Source organism: Lissotriton helveticus, chromosome 4_1, assembly GCF_964261635.1.
Source record: "Lissotriton helveticus chromosome 4_1, aLisHel1.1, whole genome shotgun sequence".
In the NCBI taxonomy this organism is placed as follows: Eukaryota; Metazoa; Chordata; class Amphibia; order Caudata; family Salamandridae; genus Lissotriton; species Lissotriton helveticus.
In genome coordinates, this window is record NC_136063.1 from 97,313,139 (window position 1) to 97,333,994 (window position 20,856).

At 44.0% G+C, this 20,856-nt stretch overlaps 1 protein-coding gene and 1 pseudogene across 1 annotated transcript in view; both read right to left on the bottom strand.

Moving 5' to 3' along the window:
• The window catches only part of LOC144828391 (uncharacterized), a 99,419-nt gene that overhangs the window by 17,118 nt on the left and 61,445 nt on the right, over positions 1-20,856 (bottom strand). The window lies entirely within an intron of this gene.
• On the bottom strand, positions 4,236-5,338 carry LOC144827944 (uncharacterized; annotated as a pseudogene).

The window sequence follows — 20,856 nt, forward strand, 5'->3', positions numbered from 1 at the left end:
CGTGACAAAAGGGGCCGGATGAGAAAAATTCTCAGAAACGCCCACGAGTCGCCTCGCAGGATGACGGACGCCTCTGTTTGCCAATGGCTAGCGTCCATTTATGGAGCTAGCCAATGGGAAACAGAGGCGGGACGAACAGCCATACTGTTAACAAAAGTTTTCGCCTGGGCGGAGCACTGCGTGCTACGGCCAGGCGAAACCTAAAAAGCTCTCTTGGGCTACCCAGAAAAGAGGTCTGGTGCTGGAGGTGAACATACTTCACAGAACCACTTGAATACTAGTGGACAATCCTGAACAAATCCAGTTCAAGGCCATGCTACTAATGACCATTTCTGATAAATTGCTGAAGAGGGTCCAATTGTAAACAATGTCAAGAGCTAATAAAATCAGAGCATCAAGATTTGTTTTGTCTGGAAGCATTCTGAGTTCTCCAAAACGATACCCCTACTATCTCCATGGTAAAGCCTTTAAATAAACTTAGCAATATAGGGTAGTAGTGAAGTAGGCAGAAAGTTGGAGAAAGCCAAGTCAAGCCTTTCTGACGCAGGGGACTAACCACTGTCATTTTCATCTTAGTTGGCAGAGGCACAGTAGATGGAATTATTAGTAGCCTGTATCATGGGACAGACTTCTTGAGATTCAGGAAGGACCTCAAGAACTGGCTCTTCAACTGAACCGCAGCTCCACCCCCCCTCTCCCACACACTCAGTGCCATGAGGCCCTTAAAGGCGAGTAGTCACGCTTTATAAAAACTGATTGATTTTAAGAACCTTTCCTTAACAGATGTCTGAGAGAGAGATGGAGGACGTACTTGATAACATAAGGTAACAGGTGAGACGCAGCTCCCCCCTTGCTGGCACAAACAGCAGGTCTCCCGCTTCTGCCGTACCAGGCTTGCTCCGCTGCCTTTTGCCTTACTTCTCCTTGCACAGCTTTTGTTAGCCCCTATTGTATTTGCCTTGTTAGTCTTTATTATATTTGCCTTATTGTACTTGCCTTGTCAGTCTTTACTGCATCTGCCTTATTGCATTTGCCTTGTTAGTCTTTATTGCACCTGCCTCATTCTTCCTTCTGTGTTAGTCCTTATTGTATCTTTTTTCCTGTATCTGTACTGTATTGCTACTTCTCCCAGCCCACTTCCTGCCAGCCGCACCAACCTCACCTACCTCCTCCCAGGACCTACTTAATGGAGGCAGCATGTGCTAAAGGCAAGCCCGTCTGTGCCCATTCTTGCCTCGGCCTAGCCTGGAACCCTGGTTCGACCGCCACACGTTGATACACTACCACCGAGTTCCAAGCCCTGGAACGCAGACTACGCAACAACTGCTGTTGCTGATAGGTCCATTTTCCTGCCGGAACTGTCTATTCTCATCGAGCACCTGCACGCACGTTGACCGCCACCACTACGCCGACCGTGACTGTTTCAAAGCAACTTGACCACAACACACAATATCTCTGCAAGCGTGCCACCAAAATCTGGGATATCATCACTAACCCAATGTCATCTTCCTCACTGAGACTTGGCTCACCTTTACATCTGCTCCTGACATCACCGCAGCAAAAGTCAACGGCTACAAGAGACTGCACTGAAACCTTATAAACAAACACAGCAGCAGGTTCGCCATCATACACAAAGAAAACATTCACTGCAGCACTCCCATGAATGGAACACCTCAATTTCTAACTCCAGATAGACGGCAGATCCACCATCAGGGACACACTCACTTACAGACCTCCAGGACCACGCCCCGGGCTTCTGCAACGCCATTCCCGACTTCATCACCCATAGACTACAAGATTTACATCTTCCTCGGAGACCTCAATTTCAACCTCGGCAACCTCAATGACACCAACAGTGCCAACCTCCTCGAAAGCATGAATAACATCGGCTTCACCCAACTGATCACCAGCCCTACACACAGCTCAGGACACACAATTGACCCAATCTTCACGGCCAGTGACAGTCATGTCACCGAGCTTACTTGGACAGACTACCCACGCCATTGTCCATTTTGCCATTACTAGAGCCCCTCCCCCGAGGGCCACCCAGCGCCCCCCCACCACAGCTTAAGCAAAGTATAAGAAAGTAAGTTGACCGACGCCCTCAAAACCATCCACCCTGACACTGCACCCAACCTGAAACAGGCTGTTAAGAACGTCACTGCCTGGATGACAAAGTGCACCCACTGAGTACCCCTCACCGCCTCAAGCCCAGCAAATGCAAAAGATCCACCAAACAGGCAAGATGATATCCCATGGAGCTAGGAACCTTAAAATGCAACTGCAATCAATTAGAAAGAAAATTGTGCACCAGCAAAGACAGAGCCAGTTTCAAGACAGGCCTCAATCACTAGCACCAACTCCGGAAGGTAACAAAAAAGAACACCCTGGCATATCGCATCAAAACCAGCTCCAACCACAGCAAAGACCTCTTTAACATCATCAGAGAGTGGTCCAGAGTCACCGAAAACATCATCACAACTTCACAGGAACTATGCGACACCCTGGTAGACTTTTTTCACGGAAGATCTCTACCATCTACATGAACTTTGAGCCCCAGGACACCCCCTCTGACCTTGTCAGCCACCTCGCTCCCACAAAAGCAAGCCCCGACCACTAACTCACCACCTGGGAAACTTTGCCCACTCAGGAGCCCCCGCTGACCTCTGTCTCCACCACATCTTCAACCTCGGGAGCAAGACATTCAGCACTGAAATCATCAATCTCGTCAACATCTCTATCGCCACAGCTATGTTCCCCGATAGGTAGAGGTTGCGGTATCAACATGGTGCACTAGTACCTAGTACCTCCAGTAGCAGTGGCATCTTGTGGCACAGATGAACCAGCCAAGCCAGGGATCATGGATTCACGATCACTGCCACTATCTGCCAATTTAGAATGGTATAGGAATGGTCACCGCAGAACAAAAATAGACTCTGCCTTACGCTAGTTAGATGCCGATTATTCCGAACATGATTCTCAATCACATGAAATATTTTTTTTAGACAGAATTTATTGCCATTTTGTATTTTAAACAGTACTAGTGATACAACATTTCAGGATTTGAGTGGTCCATTTAGTTCACATTTTTAAGCAAAGCCTGCATTGACAAGTCAATCACCTGATGTTTACTAGCAGCACAACTATCAACTTGCTTCGTTCCATGAACACACAGAGTAAAGTGCCAGTGCAATTGGTGCTGGTGCCGTTGTAACTACTACACAAGGGTTGCCTTATTTCTGATAAACAGTTCACCTTTCCATCGAAAGAGATAGGGAACATTCTCCTTAGATGGAAGATCATTAAAAGTTTGTAGAAAGAGAGTTGTTAAATTAGTAAACATAAATAATAGGCACACTATTATTTAAATTACCTTAAAACATAGGAGTGGAATAGGCACAAATAACATATGCTGAATGTTGAAAATGATTAGCTACAATGTTTTTCTCAGTAGTAAAATCAGAATGAATCTTGCTTCGAGTAGGAGGCCCTCCACTCATGGTCAGTGACTCCACTATTAGCACCAATGAGGAAACTTGTTCAACCAGTGAACTACAATATACGGACGGTGACCAGAATTAGTGGCTAGTCGTTTACCAGGATGGTTGTGCAAAACTGGAGAATGTTGTTATCCAGTTGGTTGTCTCAGTCGGACTGAGGACACTCAATCCACCCACTTTAGTATGAGATTTAAATAACTGATTGCGTGAACTCAAAGACGTTATTTTCAAGAGAGAAAGATGGATACATAAAAAATTAAGTAACTTATCTGCTTAAAATGTCTTTATAGAGGGTTAGTTCAGCTTTTCTTTTTCCAGATTAGAGCATGCTCTTAAAATAGCATGGTCTCCTTTGTAACTTTATAAAATAACTAAATTGGAAGTAAACTGTTTATCCCTGTCTGGTTTGATGAGTTTCCACAGTCCATGCATCCTACCACCCACCCACCCACGAAAAAGAGATATAGTTCTGTGTGGAGGTGGTATTTGTAATTGCATCAATTACCCTATGGGCATCTTCATCAAAGGAGCACAGGAAATCTTGTAAGTTGATAGAGGAATCTCCCTATAGGTAGAAGGCAGTTTCTTGAGTAGGGTCCTTCTGGGTGCATATTCTGCATTAGTAATCTCTTAACCAACTGCAACCAGAATGTGTATTGTGCCCCAACTGCACACTCAGATCTATCTCAGGGCTGGCAACTGTGTAAGCCCTTTACAAATCTGAAACTGGGTCCTTTAAGTATGGATGCATCGATGTTTTAATAAAGTTGACCTCCTTGTGAAACCTTTCTTGCAATCTGTACACTGGTGTGGTTTGTCTCCGGTATGGGTCATCTGATGCCTGTAAAGACTTGAGCATCGAACAAACCTTTTTTTGCATTCAGTACACGGGTATGGCTTCTCCCCAGTATGGATTCTCTGATGAACTACCAGATCTGATGTCCTAGTGAACCTTTTTTTACACCCCACTACACTGGTATGGTTTCTCCCAAATATGAAGCATCGGATGTGAACAAAGACGTGATGGTTGACCCAAGCTCTCCTTGCACTCTTTACAATGGTAATGTTTCTTCACAGTATGGATTCTCTGATGCCAATTAAGACTTGCACATTGACTAAAGCTTTTGTGCACTCACTACACTTGTGTGAATTTTCCTGTGCTTTAATAGACTTGATTGGTCAGTGTACCATTTGTCACACTCAGTACAGTGGTACGGTCTCTCCCCAGTATGAACTCTGAGATGCCGTAACAGAGATGTCATAAAAGTGAAGTTTTTCTGGCACTCTGAACACTGATAAGGTTTTTGACCAGTATGGATTCTCTGATGAGAGTATAGATTACCGCTCAGACTGAAGCTTTTTCCACACTCTGTACATTTGTACGGTTTATCTCTGCTATGGATTCTCTGATGCTGGTAAAGCTGGGCGCTTTGACTGAAACACTTCTCACATATTTCACAGTGATATCGTTTTTCACCAGAATGGGTCATTTTATGATATAACAAAGCCTGTCGATAAGTGAAGCTTTTTTGGCACCCTGCACACTGGTATTGTTTCTCCCCAGTATGGATTATTTGATGCAGAACCGGTTCTGACTTTTGAGTGAAGTTTCTCCTACAGTCTGTACACTGGTACGGTTTCTCACCTGTGGGGATTCTTTGATGGTTTAATAAATATGACTAGCGGGTGAAGTTTTTCTCACACTATGTACACTGTTACTGTCTCTTTGGGGTCTGGATCCTCTGGTGCTTGAATATATTTGAACTTTGAGTTGAAGTCTCCATGCCATCCATATGAGTTTTCTCCCCAGTATAGATGTTTTGACATAACAAAGCCATTGGTGATATTTTTTTTCACACTTCCTCACTGAGAACTCATTTAAACTGGGGGTAAAGGTTAACTGGCACAGACCTGATGTGTGTACGGATCCCATCTTCAAGTATTTTCACACGCTCTTCGCTTTGGTACCATTATATGGTTGCTACTGTTACTTCTGAGGGTGTGTTGCACTCTTAGCTCATCATACTGTGCCTCAGCGCCCTTTGAGGCTGTGAAAGAGAGGAGAATTAATTGTGAATGCATCAATAGAAAAGGTCAGGTGTTTACTTATGTACTAAAATAATCATGTTTGCAATTTCCTTTTATTAGAAGAGTGCACAAGTATGTATGTCTGTGTTGTTCTTGAGCACTGGGAGTGTGTGTTACTCTTTTCTACCTGCTATGGAATGAGAAGAGTGCAACACTTATATCTGTAGATGTACTGTGTAATTTCTGGAGGATGCGAATGGTGGGGCGTCTAGGCAATTCAAGGGATTAGTTTTGGCTTAGTTTGTCCACATTGACTGTTATCATTCCCATGACCATGAATGGCAGAGGGTGGATGTGTGGCCCAGGAAGAATAGAAACTGGAGTGCAGGGCTGAGTGTGTCCTTTATATGATGGGCTGCGTGTCATTAAGGTGTGCTTCACCTTTTATTTTTTAAAACAACATTTCATTGTTTTTTAAGTACAAAACATTGTCACAGATACAAACAAAAAGGGCAGCATCACATTTATCTCTCATACTTTATTACAATGTAATGTAATTTTATTTTTGTAAAGCGCGGCTTACACTCCACGGAGCATCTTGGCGCTGACCGTTGTGTCTAGAAGGTGTATGGCCAGGGAGCTAGTCGTACGCCAGTGTGACAGAATGGCGATTCTAGGGAGATAGTTTAGATCATGGCCAGACATGCTGAGTCAGTGAGTTTAAAAATCCATGTTTTTAGAGCCTTTCTAAAAAGGTTCTCTATCGGGATCTGGCGTAGTTGCATAGGTAGTTTGTTCCAGGCCTTAGCGCCCAGCACCCCAAGGGTTTTGCCTCCTTTCGTAGCTAGTCTAAATTTGGGAATAACCAGCAAGTTAAGGTTGGAGGATCTGAGTGAATGGGAGGGCACATATCTTCCAAACCTTTTAGACAGGTAGGTGGGGCCCAGCTGGTAGTAGGCTCTAAAGGTGATTACCAAGATTTTGAATAGTATCCTTTTGTGGATGGGCAGCCAGTGTAAGGTCTTAAGAGCTGCAGATGCAGACGACTTCCTGGGCCATCTCAGCACAAGACGGGCGGTGGCATTCTGGACCATCTGCAGTCTATGCAGTACTGCTTTGCTGGAGCCTGCATAAAGACTATTACAGTAGTCCAGGCGAGATGTAATTAGAGCCACCGCCACGGTCTTTCTTGCTGTCAGCGGGAGAAGGTCGAAGAATCGTCTGAGGCCTTTGATTATATTAAAGCAGGACCCTGCCACAGCACCTGCTTGTTGTCTAAATGACAAGGCCTCGTCGAACCTAATCCCGAGATTGCGGGCCGTATTGATGGTGTTGGGGGGAACTTCTGCATCTTGTGGCCACCATGATTTTGGGCAAAAAAGGTTTTGTTGACCGAATGGTAGGATCTCGGTCTTGCCCGAATTACATTTAAGGTGGTGTTTTCTCATCCAGTCGAATGTTGCCGCCAGACAATCTCTCAGATTTTCCTCTGCCTTGGTTGTGTTGCTATCTAACACAAGGATGAGCTGAGTATCATCAGCGTAAGATATAGTGCTGATGTGGAACGAGGTGATGAGTTCTATCAGGGGGGTCATATACAGGTTAAAAAGTACTGGGCTTAGGCTAGAGCCCTGAGGTACTCCTGTATTTAATGCTTTATCCTCTGAGTGGTATTTCCCTAGTACCGTAACCTGTTTCCTGTGGCTAAGAAAGTTTTGTAGCCATTCAAGAACAACTCCTGATATTCCTGATTCTGCTAGGCGGCCAATTAATACGGAGTGTGAGACCGTATCAAAGGCCGCCGATAGATCGAGCAGAACCAGGACAGCCTTTTTTCCTTGGTCCATAGCTGTCTTCAGGGTTTCTACCGTATGTAGTAATGCTGACTCCGTGGAGTGTTTAGCCCTGAAACCCGCCTGGTTAGGATGCAGGATATCATTTTCCTCCAAATATCTGGTTAGCTGCTTATTCACTGCTGCTTCCGTGAGTTTAAAGAGAATAGGGAGCAGTGAAATAGGACGGAGGTTTGAAAGTGTGGTGGGGTCTGCTAGGGGTTTCTTCTGCAGAGGTTTAACAGCGGCCAGTTTCCATTCCGATGGAATGGCCGCGGTAGACAAGGAAGAATTTATGATAGCATTTATGCTAGGGTTTACTGTGTCCACTAGAGCATGTAGCAGTAAAGGGGGGCAGGGGTCAAATGGGGAACCGGATTTGCTGGATAGAATAGCCTGACGTGTTTCTTCCAGGCCAATATGGGTGAATATGTTAAACTGGATCTTGCCATTGAGAGGTGTTAAGGTTTCTGCGAGGGGGGATGATGGTGGGTCTGGGAAATCCTTGGTGAGATCAGATATTTTCTGTTCGAAGTAGTTGGCGATTGAATTACATAGTGGGAGCGAAGGAGGGATCTCCTGTCTAAGAATCCTAGGATTCATGAAGTCGTCTACTATTTTGAAGATATCTTTTTGTTTGTTATTTGACGAGTTTATGGCATCGAAAAAATAGTTTTTTTTGGCACTTTTAATCATTGCATGGTAATGTTTTCTAGATGTTTTATAGATGGCTAATTCTTCTATTCCATATGTACGACGCCATATTCTTTCCAAGGTTCTGACTTCTTTTTGTTTTTCCTTTAAAGGGAGGGAGAACCAGGGGGCGGACTTTTTATTCCGCTTCTTACTCACTTTACTGGAGTCCTCAGTCCCGCAGAATCCAGTGATCCAGGTACAGAAGTTGGTGTAATCTATTTCTGTATTACCAGTTAAAGGGGCTTTACTATCCTTGGCAATTTGGTGCAGGTTAGGGGTGTCCCGGATCTTATTCCAGTCTTTCTTTGTGTGGACTTCAATTTTCTGATGGTTCGTTTTGATCCCTTTCCTTTCTAAGGTTAGGTTAAAAGGGACCAGCAAATGGTCGGTCCAGGTCAGAATACGAGGGGAGTCCACTTTCATGGATTTAGTATTGGTACAGATACAATCTAAGGTATGGCCCGCTTTGTGTGTGGGTTCATTTGTCAGTATTGTGAGTCCTAGGACACTGACTAGGTCCTTCAGCCATAGCGCGTTAGGGTCCTCAGCCTCATCAAGATGGATGTTTAAATCACCCAGCAGAGTAAAATTAGCAAACTTGAGAGTAAGATTGCTGAGTGCTTCCCCAAGATTTTCTAGGAAGTTATTCTGTGAACCCGGAGGGCGATAGATTAGGGCTCCTGAAAAGGTAGTTTCCTCGTTTATCTGGATGCAGAAGCCCATGCTTTCAGCCCCCTTGATGTCCGAGAGTTCAAACATGGTGCATTTGATAGAATCGCGGTAAATGATGGCCAGACCACCCCCTCTCTGTTCCTGTCTATCCACTCTTTGAATGCGGTAGCCTTGAGGAACTGTTAGGGCTATTACCGGATTACACCAGGCTTTAAGCCATGTTTCTGTCACAAAAAGCAGATCAAGTTCTGTCTCCGTAATTAAATCATGAATATGCGTCCCATTTTTGCACATGGATCTCGCATTGATCAGTCCTCCTAGAAGGCGGGTATCATGTCCTGTTGTGGATGACAGTGGCTCTGGGGTAAGATGAGTTCTACATTTGAGACAGCAGATTGGTCCTAGCCAGTTATCAACGTTTATAGATTTATGGCAGTATTCGGACTGGGAGTTTAAGGCAAGGATCTCTTCCCTAGTAAAGGGTGGAGTGTTAGCTATAATGGACGTGAGTTGAGCAGCGTGACCAGCCCTAGTCCCGGCCGCGGCACGGACGGGCACAGACGGGCTTGCCTTAGGCGGGCCTTCGGCGTGCCCGTTGCGCTCGCCCGCTGCGCGTTCTGAAGAGGCACATATTTATGAGACTCGGAAATTGTCTATATGGGGCGTGGCCTCAGAAAGGGGCGTGGCCGTGGTTCGCGCCAGTAATGGCGGGGAAAGACTTTTGTTGTTTGTCGTTACCGTGACAGCGCTAAGATCCGCTGCACGGTGATGCGAGGAGCGTGAAAATGCTGGTAAGAGAAGACTCTTCTAGTTTTAAAAACACAAGTGAAATTGGTGACAATTAATTTTTAAAACAACAGACAGGCTCCCGGCTTCCGCCTCAGGAGACACATACAATCCTAAAGGTTGCTCGTATTCAGCATCGCTTTAGTAGGAAGAGCGGTGGGCGTGGCCTCAGAAAGGGGCGTGGCCATGGTTCGCGCCAGTAATGGCGGGGAAAGACTTTTGTTGTTTGTCGTTACCGTGACAGCGCTAAGATCCGCTGCACGGTGATGCGAGGAGCGTGAAAATGCTGGTAAGAGAAGACTCTTCTAGTTTTAAAAACACAAGTGAAATTGGTGACAATTAATTTTTAAAACAACAGACAGGCTCCCGGCTTCCGCCTCAGGAGACACATACAATCCTAAAGGTTGCTCGTATTCAGCGGCGCTTTAGTAGGAAGAGCGGTGGGCGTGGTCTCAGAAAGGGGCGTGGCCGTGGTTCGCGCCAGTAATGGCGGGGAAAGACTTTTGTTGTTTGTCGTTACCGTGACAGCGCTAAGATCCGCTGCACGGTGATGCGAGGAGCGTGAAAATGCTGGTAAGAGAAGACTCTTAAGCAAATGCAAGCAAGCAAATGTTAAACTGTATTCAGCATTATCCCATAAGCTATATCTGATTCCTACAAGATCAAGCTTCAAACTATATACAGCTTTAATACAGTAAATACCCCTGCCTCTTCCCTCTGAGTGGGCCCTTATTCATTAATTCGGAATAACATAAGAAAACATTGACAACCTATTTGAATAATTATCAGGGGATTCACCCATGCATATTCACTGTATATATACATATCTAATTAACATTTAATCTACTATATATCCAATATGTATATTTTACATATAGAAACAAATCAGGCTTCATTTTATCAGCATTTGTGTTTGAAAAGTAGGGACATCTCACAGGGCCTGGAATCATTACTATTATCTTGAAAAACTGTAAACTTTCATTCTACTATTGTGTCGTAGCCCGCTTCCTCAATCTCTGTTTCGCCTCTCTTTGCAGCACTGAGTTCTCTGCATTTGCCAAATGAATCACAATTTGTCTCTAACTAGTAATCAGGGGGGTCTTTCGAAGTAGAATAATAGCTCTCTTATAAATGCCAAATTAATAAATCTTAAAGCCACTTTGCCCCATTTAGGTTTCTAGAATAACCCCAGAATATAAGCTTCTGCTTGTAGAAGTGCAGCCCTATAGCATGGGTCTGGCGCCTGTGTGCATCTCATGGCAAAGTGGGGTTTTCCGAAGAGGGCTTAAGAATTATCTTATTCATTTTCTGCTGAGTGAGGTAAGCTTTCTTTAACATGTTAGACTGTATAAATGAAATGTGAATTCTGGGAGACCTTATGCAGACAGGCAAAGGGTATATATTGTCATTCTGTGTCACTGAATACACGCTCTAGGTCAGTTTCCTTATTTCCCCTATGTAAGATGAGAGATGTGCCTGAATGTTCCTGTATACCAGGAGACCAGAGGTCTGACATCCCTCATTGTGTGGAGTGCTTGTAAGAACGCATTGGCTACGTGTCTTCTAATAGCTGGACAGGTCACCTATTTATGTGATGCCTGTCATCTTCAACTACGTCAAATCCTTTGCAAGAAGAATGCCTAATGTTGTATACAGGCCTTTAAAAGGAGTCGTAGATGCACATGACTTAACGGTACAACCCTTGTTCAGATTTTGCTGCAAACAATGTTGCGAGTTGTGAGCTAACACAGGAAGGCCTTAGGCAGTTAATGCACCAACAAAAAAAAACTTGAACTGGAGTATAACCATACTTAGCCAAGTGATTCTCTGTTAACCAGTAAGCTGCCCACTGTTGCTGGAGACCAGATAATATGAGTTAAACTCAGGGTTCCTGGCCATCCAATGGCAGTTTTAATTTAGCTAATTCCACTCACTAGTCTTTTGCTAGAGCTCCATTCAAATCACTCAGCATAGAGTCAAGATCATGAAAATATTGCGAGAGGGGGAGCCTGGAGGTGTGATTCTTTAAAGTGTAAAGAAGACGAGGTAGCATACCTATTTTGGATAGAGAAACACGACCCATAGTGGCTAAAGGGCATGTGCAAGAGAATGGTACAAGAGATTTCAGTGCAAGCACCACATATCACAAATTACCCTCGAATAGATCAGGTTACGGATAATATATCCTGTTCTCCACTTACGAAAACAGAACTCCTTCCCATTCATCTTATGCACAACTCAGAACTGTTGTGTATGGGATGTTAGAAGAATGCAGGATTTGCTCCAACTACCACCAATAGCAAAATACTTTTTGAATAAGTTGAGAGTATTCAAAATGTAAATGTAAATGTGGGATACTTGTAAAGCGCACTGTTACTCTACCCGAGTGTCCTGGCGCTGTAGACCGCTGGGGAACCCGTCCTGTTTTTCCCTGTGAGATGGTCCCTTTCTAGGTACCTCCAGGGTGAAACCAGGCATCCCCGGCGTCTGTGGGGGGCCGTTGTAGAGATGAGGCAAGCTTAATGCCCAGAGTTACCGAGTGTGTTCCCTGGTTAGAGTAGGCACTGAGGCGAGAATTATCGAGTCCGTTGACCCTGGTCCAAGACCCTGCCGCGTCGGGAATTGAACCCTGGTCCCAGGCCGTCCTCTGCTTACAGGTCTGCCCCCTCTAACCAGTGAGCCACACCTCTCCGTGAAGGTCTTCCTCAACATCCCTAACATAAAGTAGCATATCCTCTGTGCATGAGGCTGCACAATTAGCGGCATCTCCACATTGAATTCCTCATTCCTCCCTCCAACTGATCATTCTGATCATTGGTGGTTAAGTGGCTAGTGAGAAGAGCAGGGGTGAGGGTGGCCACTCATGCCGGATTATTCTCCCCACTTGATACAATACGGATATGACCCCTCAGATTTAGCCATGGTCACTGGCCTGGCATGGAGGATCTTGATCCATTGCATCATTTGCCTATCACAAATATTCCCAGTACTTTAGAAATTTAGCATCGGTTATAAAAGTCTCTAAGTCCAAGGCCACACAGGCTACAAGTGGCCATAGAGGAGTAGCCTTTTAAATAAAACTATAGACATGTCTAATATTCAGAAATGTTTTAAGAAGGATAATGCCATTTTGGTCCTCTTTTGTTAAAGTAGGTAAAATGGGTGGTAATCTGATCACAAATATTTAACTGAGGATCTGGACGACACAAAGGTAAATTAAGTGGAACATAACCTGCATTTGGGATGGATCTTAGTATTACTGACTTAAAGTCCCTAAGATATGACTCTTATATAGGCCTCGACTTCATCTTTATTAAATGAGGCCGCCATCTTCCCTCAAAAGCAATGAAAGCCATAACTTTTCCCCGGTTTATGCAGAATCATTATACTGTTGGCTATTAGATGCAGATGTCGCCTGACCTTATCTTTCTAAGAACTGTGAAGGCGTCAAGCCTTTCGATCGATGACACAGATACAACCATCAGTGCAACATTTGTCTGGGTCAAATATCTACTTTCCACCAAATCATGGTTGACTCAGAACACATATAGACATATGACCAAAATAGTGTAGTCTGAATTGACGTCCCTTTACCTTATATGTCCTTAAGAAAATGTCTAGAACTCATACCTTAATGCACATAATCTATGTTAGACATTCTGAAATTTATATCAGAAATTCCAGTCTCTGATAAGATTTAATATATAAGAACAACCACTTCAGGAGAGGTCCTTCGCCCAGAGTATCGCACGAGATTCTGCCAGAGACAGTCTCGCCTATTGCTGGCACACTTTGCGGAGGCTACATCTCACTAGAAGCTGATAACGCTGAGTCCCAGAGGAAGAATGACTGCTACTGCTACCTGTGTTTGCCCCATGCAGGAAACAATCTTGGTGCCTCTGCTGATAAAGACAGCCTTTCCTGTCAACAAGGTATCCAGTTCACGTGTTCTCCTTAAGAAACTCTAGATTGCAAGTTGCTCTGCCTTCCATGCTCTCTTAACATAGCGCACAGAAGAAGGCCCTAGGTGTCAGATTCTAGATTTATAAAATGTATTTGATTTTAACGATGCTGGAAGCGTTAACTTCATTCTTGTTATTCATAATGTGCCTTTCTGCTGTCTTTACGATATTCTGTGTAGTTGCTCTAGATGTACTGAGAAACAGATTGTTCCTGGAGTAATAAATACTTTTAAGTTAAAAGTTTTCATTCTTCTTAGTTCAGTGTGTGTGATATGGTGAATAACGAAATAAGGTTTGTTACTGTTTCCACAGTGTCCCTGATCCCTTTATGGGATTGTTAGCAATGCTTCAATGCCAATTTCACATTGAATTGTGGTTTACAGGATACAAGAATCTGTCTTTCACATTCATCGCTGGTGCATTGAATGACTCGAGTTCACCTGTGTCACCCATGGGTGGGAAAGCACACTTTGTAGAGTTACGCCAAAGTTTTTTGATTGCTGTGTTAAGTAGAAAACTGTAGTCAAATGCAGTTTCAAATATTCAGACTATTTTGGGGGGTTTGGGGCAGGGGGAAAAGAACAGCATAAGTCTCGATTCATCTAAGGTGGTTGTGACTGCAGACGCACCTGGATGGTTTGCACTGACTGCTGTACTACATCATGCACCACTTAGGGCGGTTGCCAAGTTATGCACAACTTTGTGCCACAGGCCCTTTTATTGTTACGAGGTTCAAGTTGTGTGCACCCACACTGGAGTCTCCAACAAAGCCACAAGCTCCATATAACTTCCTCAAAATGGAGTCTGACAATTATATTCTCTACAGCTCAACAGTGTTAATAATAACTAGTGTTACAATGTGACCCATTTTGGAACCTAAATAATAAGGGGTTTCATGGCACACCCTGGTAAAAGACTGACAACCTCGCACACATCTGAGATGCGATTTATTTTGGCCTTTATAGCAACAACTGGCACCTTGCTAGGAATTTAGAATGCTGGACGACATAAATTTACGCGGGTTACAAGTTAAGCAAGCTTGTTAGTGTTGGTAAGTAGAGGTCATGGTAAAGTTAATCTAATCTGTAGATACTGCAAGAAAGTTAGCGTGGGATATTAATTAGAACTAGGAACATGAATGACATTTTCAATAGAGTAATAGTCACAGGCAAGCCCCACTGTCTGACTTTCTTCAGTTGCTGTATTCATGCCAATCGACTATCTACTGAAGCTGGAGTCCAGATACAATATGAGGTTGGTTCTCAATCTACCTTTCTTTATTAGCTATATTCTCTACTGAACCACACTGCTTGCTGTGGGTTGTGTTGTCGGTGTGGGTTTCATGTCAGAATTACAGCTTAGTTTGTGGTGATCAAGGGAAATGAAGGCAGAGAAAAAGCAAATCGGTACCAAACCGAGAGGGACTGTGGCATTCCAGTCGTGTTATAAGGTGTCTGATTACAGACAGGTTCTGGCATTAATGTGTTATTAAATAATGGATATGCTCCCTCCATCTACTGGTAAGGAAATAAAATGAATGCTGTATGCTCATATCTAGTTAGACAAAGATACAACAGGACATTGGGGACAGGGGTTCAACGATGTATTTCAGGCTAAGAAGATATCTGAGACATATCGCAACAAATATTATTTCAGGCTATAAACATTTCATGAGACATATTGCAACACATGTCTGGTAAAACTATTGTATCAAATTTATTAACAAAGACAATTAACATAATCAATTATAGTTCATGTACACAATTAAAAACAAATTAAAAAACCCTGTTCAATTTGGGCAATTGTTCATCATAAAAGACTTTTGTGATTCTTTTCGTTTTTATTATGTTGTATAAAAGTCCCAAAAATGTTTAATATGATGAACAATTGCCCAAATTGAACAGGGTTTTTTAAGTTGTTTTTAATTGTGTACATGAACTATAGTTGATTATGTTAATTGTCTTTGTTAATAAATTTGATACAATAGTTTTACCAGACATGTGTTGCAATATGTCTCATGAAATGTTTATAGCCTGAAATAATATTTGTTGGGATATGTCTCAGATATCTTCTTAGCCTGAAATACATCGTTGAACCCCTGTCCCCAATGTCCTGTTGTATCTTTGCCTTTCTCGCCTATTAAACTGGCATGCTGTCTATAGTTAGATATCCTCAGTAGCAATACTGAATCTGGATATACTTTTGGATGTCCATTTTGTAATTGGGACTTCTTGCTTTTGACGCTAATCTCTTCCCCCCAGTCCCTTACAAGTCTGTGTGGGGTCCTCCTCCCTTTGTTTATAGACATATCTAGTTAGATCCACTGGTCTAAATTTCCGAAAGGTCAACTCAGGTTTTCATAATTTTACAGCCATGGAAATGAGTACCTATTCTGATTGTGTGATAATTATATATACCAATGTTCTAACTAATCTTCTTTGGATAAAAATGCTATAAAATGGATGAAACATTTACATGCATTATGATCAATGTTTAGTTATCTACTAAAAAAAAAGAAATCGACCACCAGCACTGGTGCACTTCTATCTAGATGCTGAACTTTTACTTCAGGCAAAGCTTTCAAACAATTTCACTGCAGGCAAGAACTGTAGAGCTTAAGTCATGCAACTAATTGAAACACCCTTACTTTTCCCTTCAATAAAACACAAAAGGGGAAGAAATTCCAATATTGCTTGTGGATGACACGTACTCCAAACATATCATCTCAAGAGGCCATGCCACAACCCTGAGTTAAAGGTACACTTTTTTAAATTCCTGATATTTGTAGGAAGGTGGAATATGACTATATGGTTACCCCAACTTTTTTTCCTGGTGTTTTGCTGGTTTTCGACTTAGTTGGCCTGGGACCCTGCTATTCAGGGCCCCAGGCTATCTGCTTTCTCTATAAAATGGACTCCATTTACTTTAGGTACATACCAGATTGGTTACAGGGTCACCCTTGTGGGCCCCTGTATAGTGTACCATAGGTACCCAGAGCATAGGTGCACCCTAGGCCTACCAGGGGCTGCAGCATGTATTGTGCCACCCCTGGTCTGCCTTCCAAACTAACACCACAGGTCTGTTAACACAGCCTGGGTAAGTTGGTGTAATCACCTCTTACTTAGATATAGTATACCAATATCTACCTTTACATATAGACACATATACACCTATAAGCCACTCCTATGGTAGGCCTCGACAATCCTGGAGGCAGAGTGCTTGGTTTTATGTGAGAGGGTGCTCTGGCATGAGCTGAGCCCCTCTGCAGCTTTCGGAACCATCTCCTTATAGCTGTTCTATGATATAGCCATACCATATACTCTTAAGTGCATTATAATCCTCGCGGTTAATGCTAACTTTGGTTTGGCTTTATCAAAACATGTTGTGTAAGGTGTCAAACACTTTGGAATACTACCCCACCCCCCCTCCAATTCTGGCGGCGGGGGTAGCATTCCACCCTTCTAGAGGGAAAAGACAGGTAAGTTACTGCTTTACCCGGTTAAAGTTAAACAGAGCCTCACCATCACAAAATGTATGCTGCTGCCACAGACACGAGTGTGACCTCCTGTTGCTGGGGGAAATGCCGGCAAGGGAAGTCTGGACAATAGGTTTCCTGTCCAGGGAGGTGCCAGCACCTCCCCAGACAGGGGTTCTGTGTATTGGGACAGGGAGGGCTGCATTCAGTGAATGCATCTAGACACTGCCTGGGGCACACAAGGTGCTCCATGCATAGCCCGGTTCAAACCAGTTGCTGGGGCACTCCAGCCCCGGCTCTGGCGCGAAACTGGACAAAGGGAAAGGGGTGTAACCACCCCCTTCTCAGGTCCACCCATAGGAGGGACCTAGTCAGGTAATCCAGCCCCCTTTCTTAGTATAAGTATAGGAGCTGTGTCCCCAGGACTTTAGATTGTCCTGGACGAATCTTTGAAAGACATATCTTGGACCTTCGACATTCCATTCTGACTGGAAGACGGAAGACATCTCCCTTGTGGTCAAGGAGTGACCACCCTGTGCAAACAGGCACCAACAGCATCTTTGCCGGTCTGCAGTTTCAAGGCTCCCGTCGGAACCCGAAGACTCTGTGACACAAGAACTGGACTTCCAGACTTCTCTGACCCTGACCCACATCCACAGCAAAGCTGAGACACATGGCAGACACGAGAGACGTGGGACTGGACATCATGGACATCCTGCATTTTGCTACCTGCACTCCTTTCCTGAAGCCTCAGTAAGTTGTGCATTGGGGCACGAGAAGCCCCAGCCCCGACCACCATTTGCACTGAAGCTCAGGCCCCCACACTCCGCGAGTGTCCCGTGGGCCCCACCTTTGCATTTGAGCTCGACGTGTCATGCCTGTTCCTTGCCTGTTGGCTTCTGAGCCCCCTGAAGAACTTCCTTTGAATTTAACTTGCTATCCTGGTTGCTCCAGGCTTGCTCCAGCTTCCCTGAAAAGGAGAAGTGCCACAGACCTTGATGGTCTGCAACAGAGCCAATCTCGACATCCTACATGGGTTGCGGTTGCCAAGGCTTGTTGGGTCCTATCTGGATACCGACACCGCAGTCATCTAGATCCATGGTGGGACAGCTCGAATCCAGCTCCTGGTCATCGTCGATGCCTCCTGGACATCGTGGCTGAAGAGACAAACTCACCTTCTTCACTTGCAAAGCACCCGACATCGCCTGGTTCCTTCCTGGTCACTGGCTAGTGACACAGACTCTGTCCCCTCTGCTTTCAGGTTCTTCACATCTCCGAACCACCCTTGGATCCACCCGGACACTTTTCCTCTGGTCGCCTGCAGCACTTCTTTGCAGCTCTCCACAGAAAACGACAACGAAACCTAACACGAAAAGACACCTATGCACCTGGCTTCCCTGGGAGAGGTAACACAAGTACTCCGGTGCTCCCGTGGGTCTTGACTCTCGAAGTGTCCTAGTTTAAAAGGGTTCCCTCCGAGTCCATCCGGAAGTGTCCTTAAACTGTAACTTTGTAACTTTTACAAACTCCATAGAAAGTCAATGGGAACCCGCGCCTGTGTTTAGACACTGCACGCGGCTCCCGTGGGTCTCCTACTTCCTAACCTTTGGTGGTTTAGTGTAGCCCCAGTGATTCTACAGGCCTTAGGCCTGCTTTCTAACTCTCACGTGGTAATCATACCACTTTCTTAGTATATGGTTTGTGAGGCCCCTAGGGCATAACGAATACAGTGCAACTTATCGTATATTAACTGTGTGACTTGTATTGTATTTTTACCTCTGACCTCATAAAGAGTGCAGAGGGGTTGTGTTTAGATTAAATACATATATATTTGATATATACCTTGTGCGGTGTCCTTTCATTTGGTATTCAAGGGATTATATATGGTAAAACAAGTTGCTTAACTCGCCTACTGAAGTCTTAGCCTGAAGACTGCTGGTTCATGCTACCACTAGGATAGCTTTCTATAAGGTTGACTTTACAACCACCATCAATTACGGTCGATTAGACTGGTGCAAGGTGCCCACTAGAACTAGTGGACATCATATGCCAGGCTAACTTCTCACAATATTAAAAAAAGCACTTGTGTGGCTCCCCAGTATATCAAATTATTTGTGGTGCAGTCCACCCCATCCATGATATTCCTTCACACAGGTTTGATGTCCCTCCCTACTCACATCTGCCCTGCTATCAGGTGGTGAGAGGAGTGTGACTATAGTCTGCCTAATTTCCTGGTTTGTAGCTGAAGGGTTTGTGAAGCTGGCCCCTTTCCTAGGGTTAACGATTTCTAAACTCTTGGTTGAATCTGCTGTTGAATCTACATAAACATATCATGGGGCCCGACTCATGGACAGGTTTTTTTTAGTACCCCTGGTGGACATACGCAAAATCCTATGATTTATTACTAATGCAGAAACATCTTTTGTAATACTGGCTACCACCATCAAGTTAGGAGCTCCCTATTAACTACAGAGGTTGTTACACTTAACTAATAAAGGGCTTTCCCCATTTCAATTCTATTGCATTCTGAATCTGTCGTAAAATGGCTGTACAAATAAGGGCACATTTCTTGAGTCTTCTGATACAAAACCTCATGGGATGAGAGTACCTGACAGGGGTGAGAGGTTTAGTAATCCTTTGCATATAAGAAAATGCAGCATACTCTTTGAAATATGTTATCCATGCATGGTTTTGATCCTGTAAATCCTCCAACACCACATTTCGCGGAATACAAAGCTGCTGCTATTCCAGAAAGTTATGACTTATGTGGAACACTGGAAACCACTATAGGCAGGGTTGCCGTAATTACACGATTCTCCGGTTGCAGTGTTTTTCGCATAGTTATGTATTTGCCACATAATCTATGCCCAAACAGTACTACCATATGTACCAATTACAACAAAAAATGTATGCTATCACAAAAGGCGCCTCAGTATGCCCCATAATTTGCCTTTTCTTAATGCATAATTTAGTCAACCGTGCTGTATAATTTAGTCCTTACCATAATTCCAGTGGCCTGACCATATGTTTCCAAGAACATCAAGCATGCTCTGGACGAGAGTAGTCAATGGAAAGGAACCCATTAGAATAGGAAGTGTCAGCAGTACCCCACAAAATAGTTACTAATAGGGTATCCAACTGACAAAAGTAGCTCTTGGGTAGGGTGAGAGGGAGCTCTGCAAATTAATAAAGAAGGCAAAGTAGCATCACCATCTACAAGATGGTTATTTGGGATAGACTGTGGGTAATGGGGTCTAGCATGTCACTTGAAATCACAAGGATCGCATGGCCCTCCCCAGAATGCCATATAACAGGTCCGAATGTATGTGGTGGACGTTTATTCTCAAATACGGAATGGAGATAGTAGCTCAATGTATGAGTCGAGGTCCCAGAAAGACAACGCTGAGGCCCAACGCGTACAACGGAAGCACAAGGGATTTGTTATGGTTAACCTTTAGGTCAGAAATGGGACCAACGGTCGTTAGGGTCCTACAGGGTGGATTATGGTCTGCTGTAATTCATTTTTTTTTTTATTCATTTTTTTTTTAAACATAAAGCACTAGTTAACAGGATACCCCACAAAAAACTGAATAATGCACTGCGACAGTACATAGCAAACCGGCTTAAAAAAGTCAAACAAGTAATATCTCCTACATAAATCAACATGTCGTCAAGGACACTGCATGCGCTGGTCTTGCAATAGGTCAGTCCCAGGATGAGCTACTCAATATCAGTTTCATTACCAGTTGCTCGATAGCTAAGGTAAATAGAAATAGGGATAGGGGAGTCCCTTGTTGTGTGCCACAATATACACTATAAGAGGCTGAGCCATGCCTCCCAGTCACTGCTCTCACTTTTGGGGCACCGTATAGGAGTTTTATCCATCTGAGTGGGGCAGGGTTAGG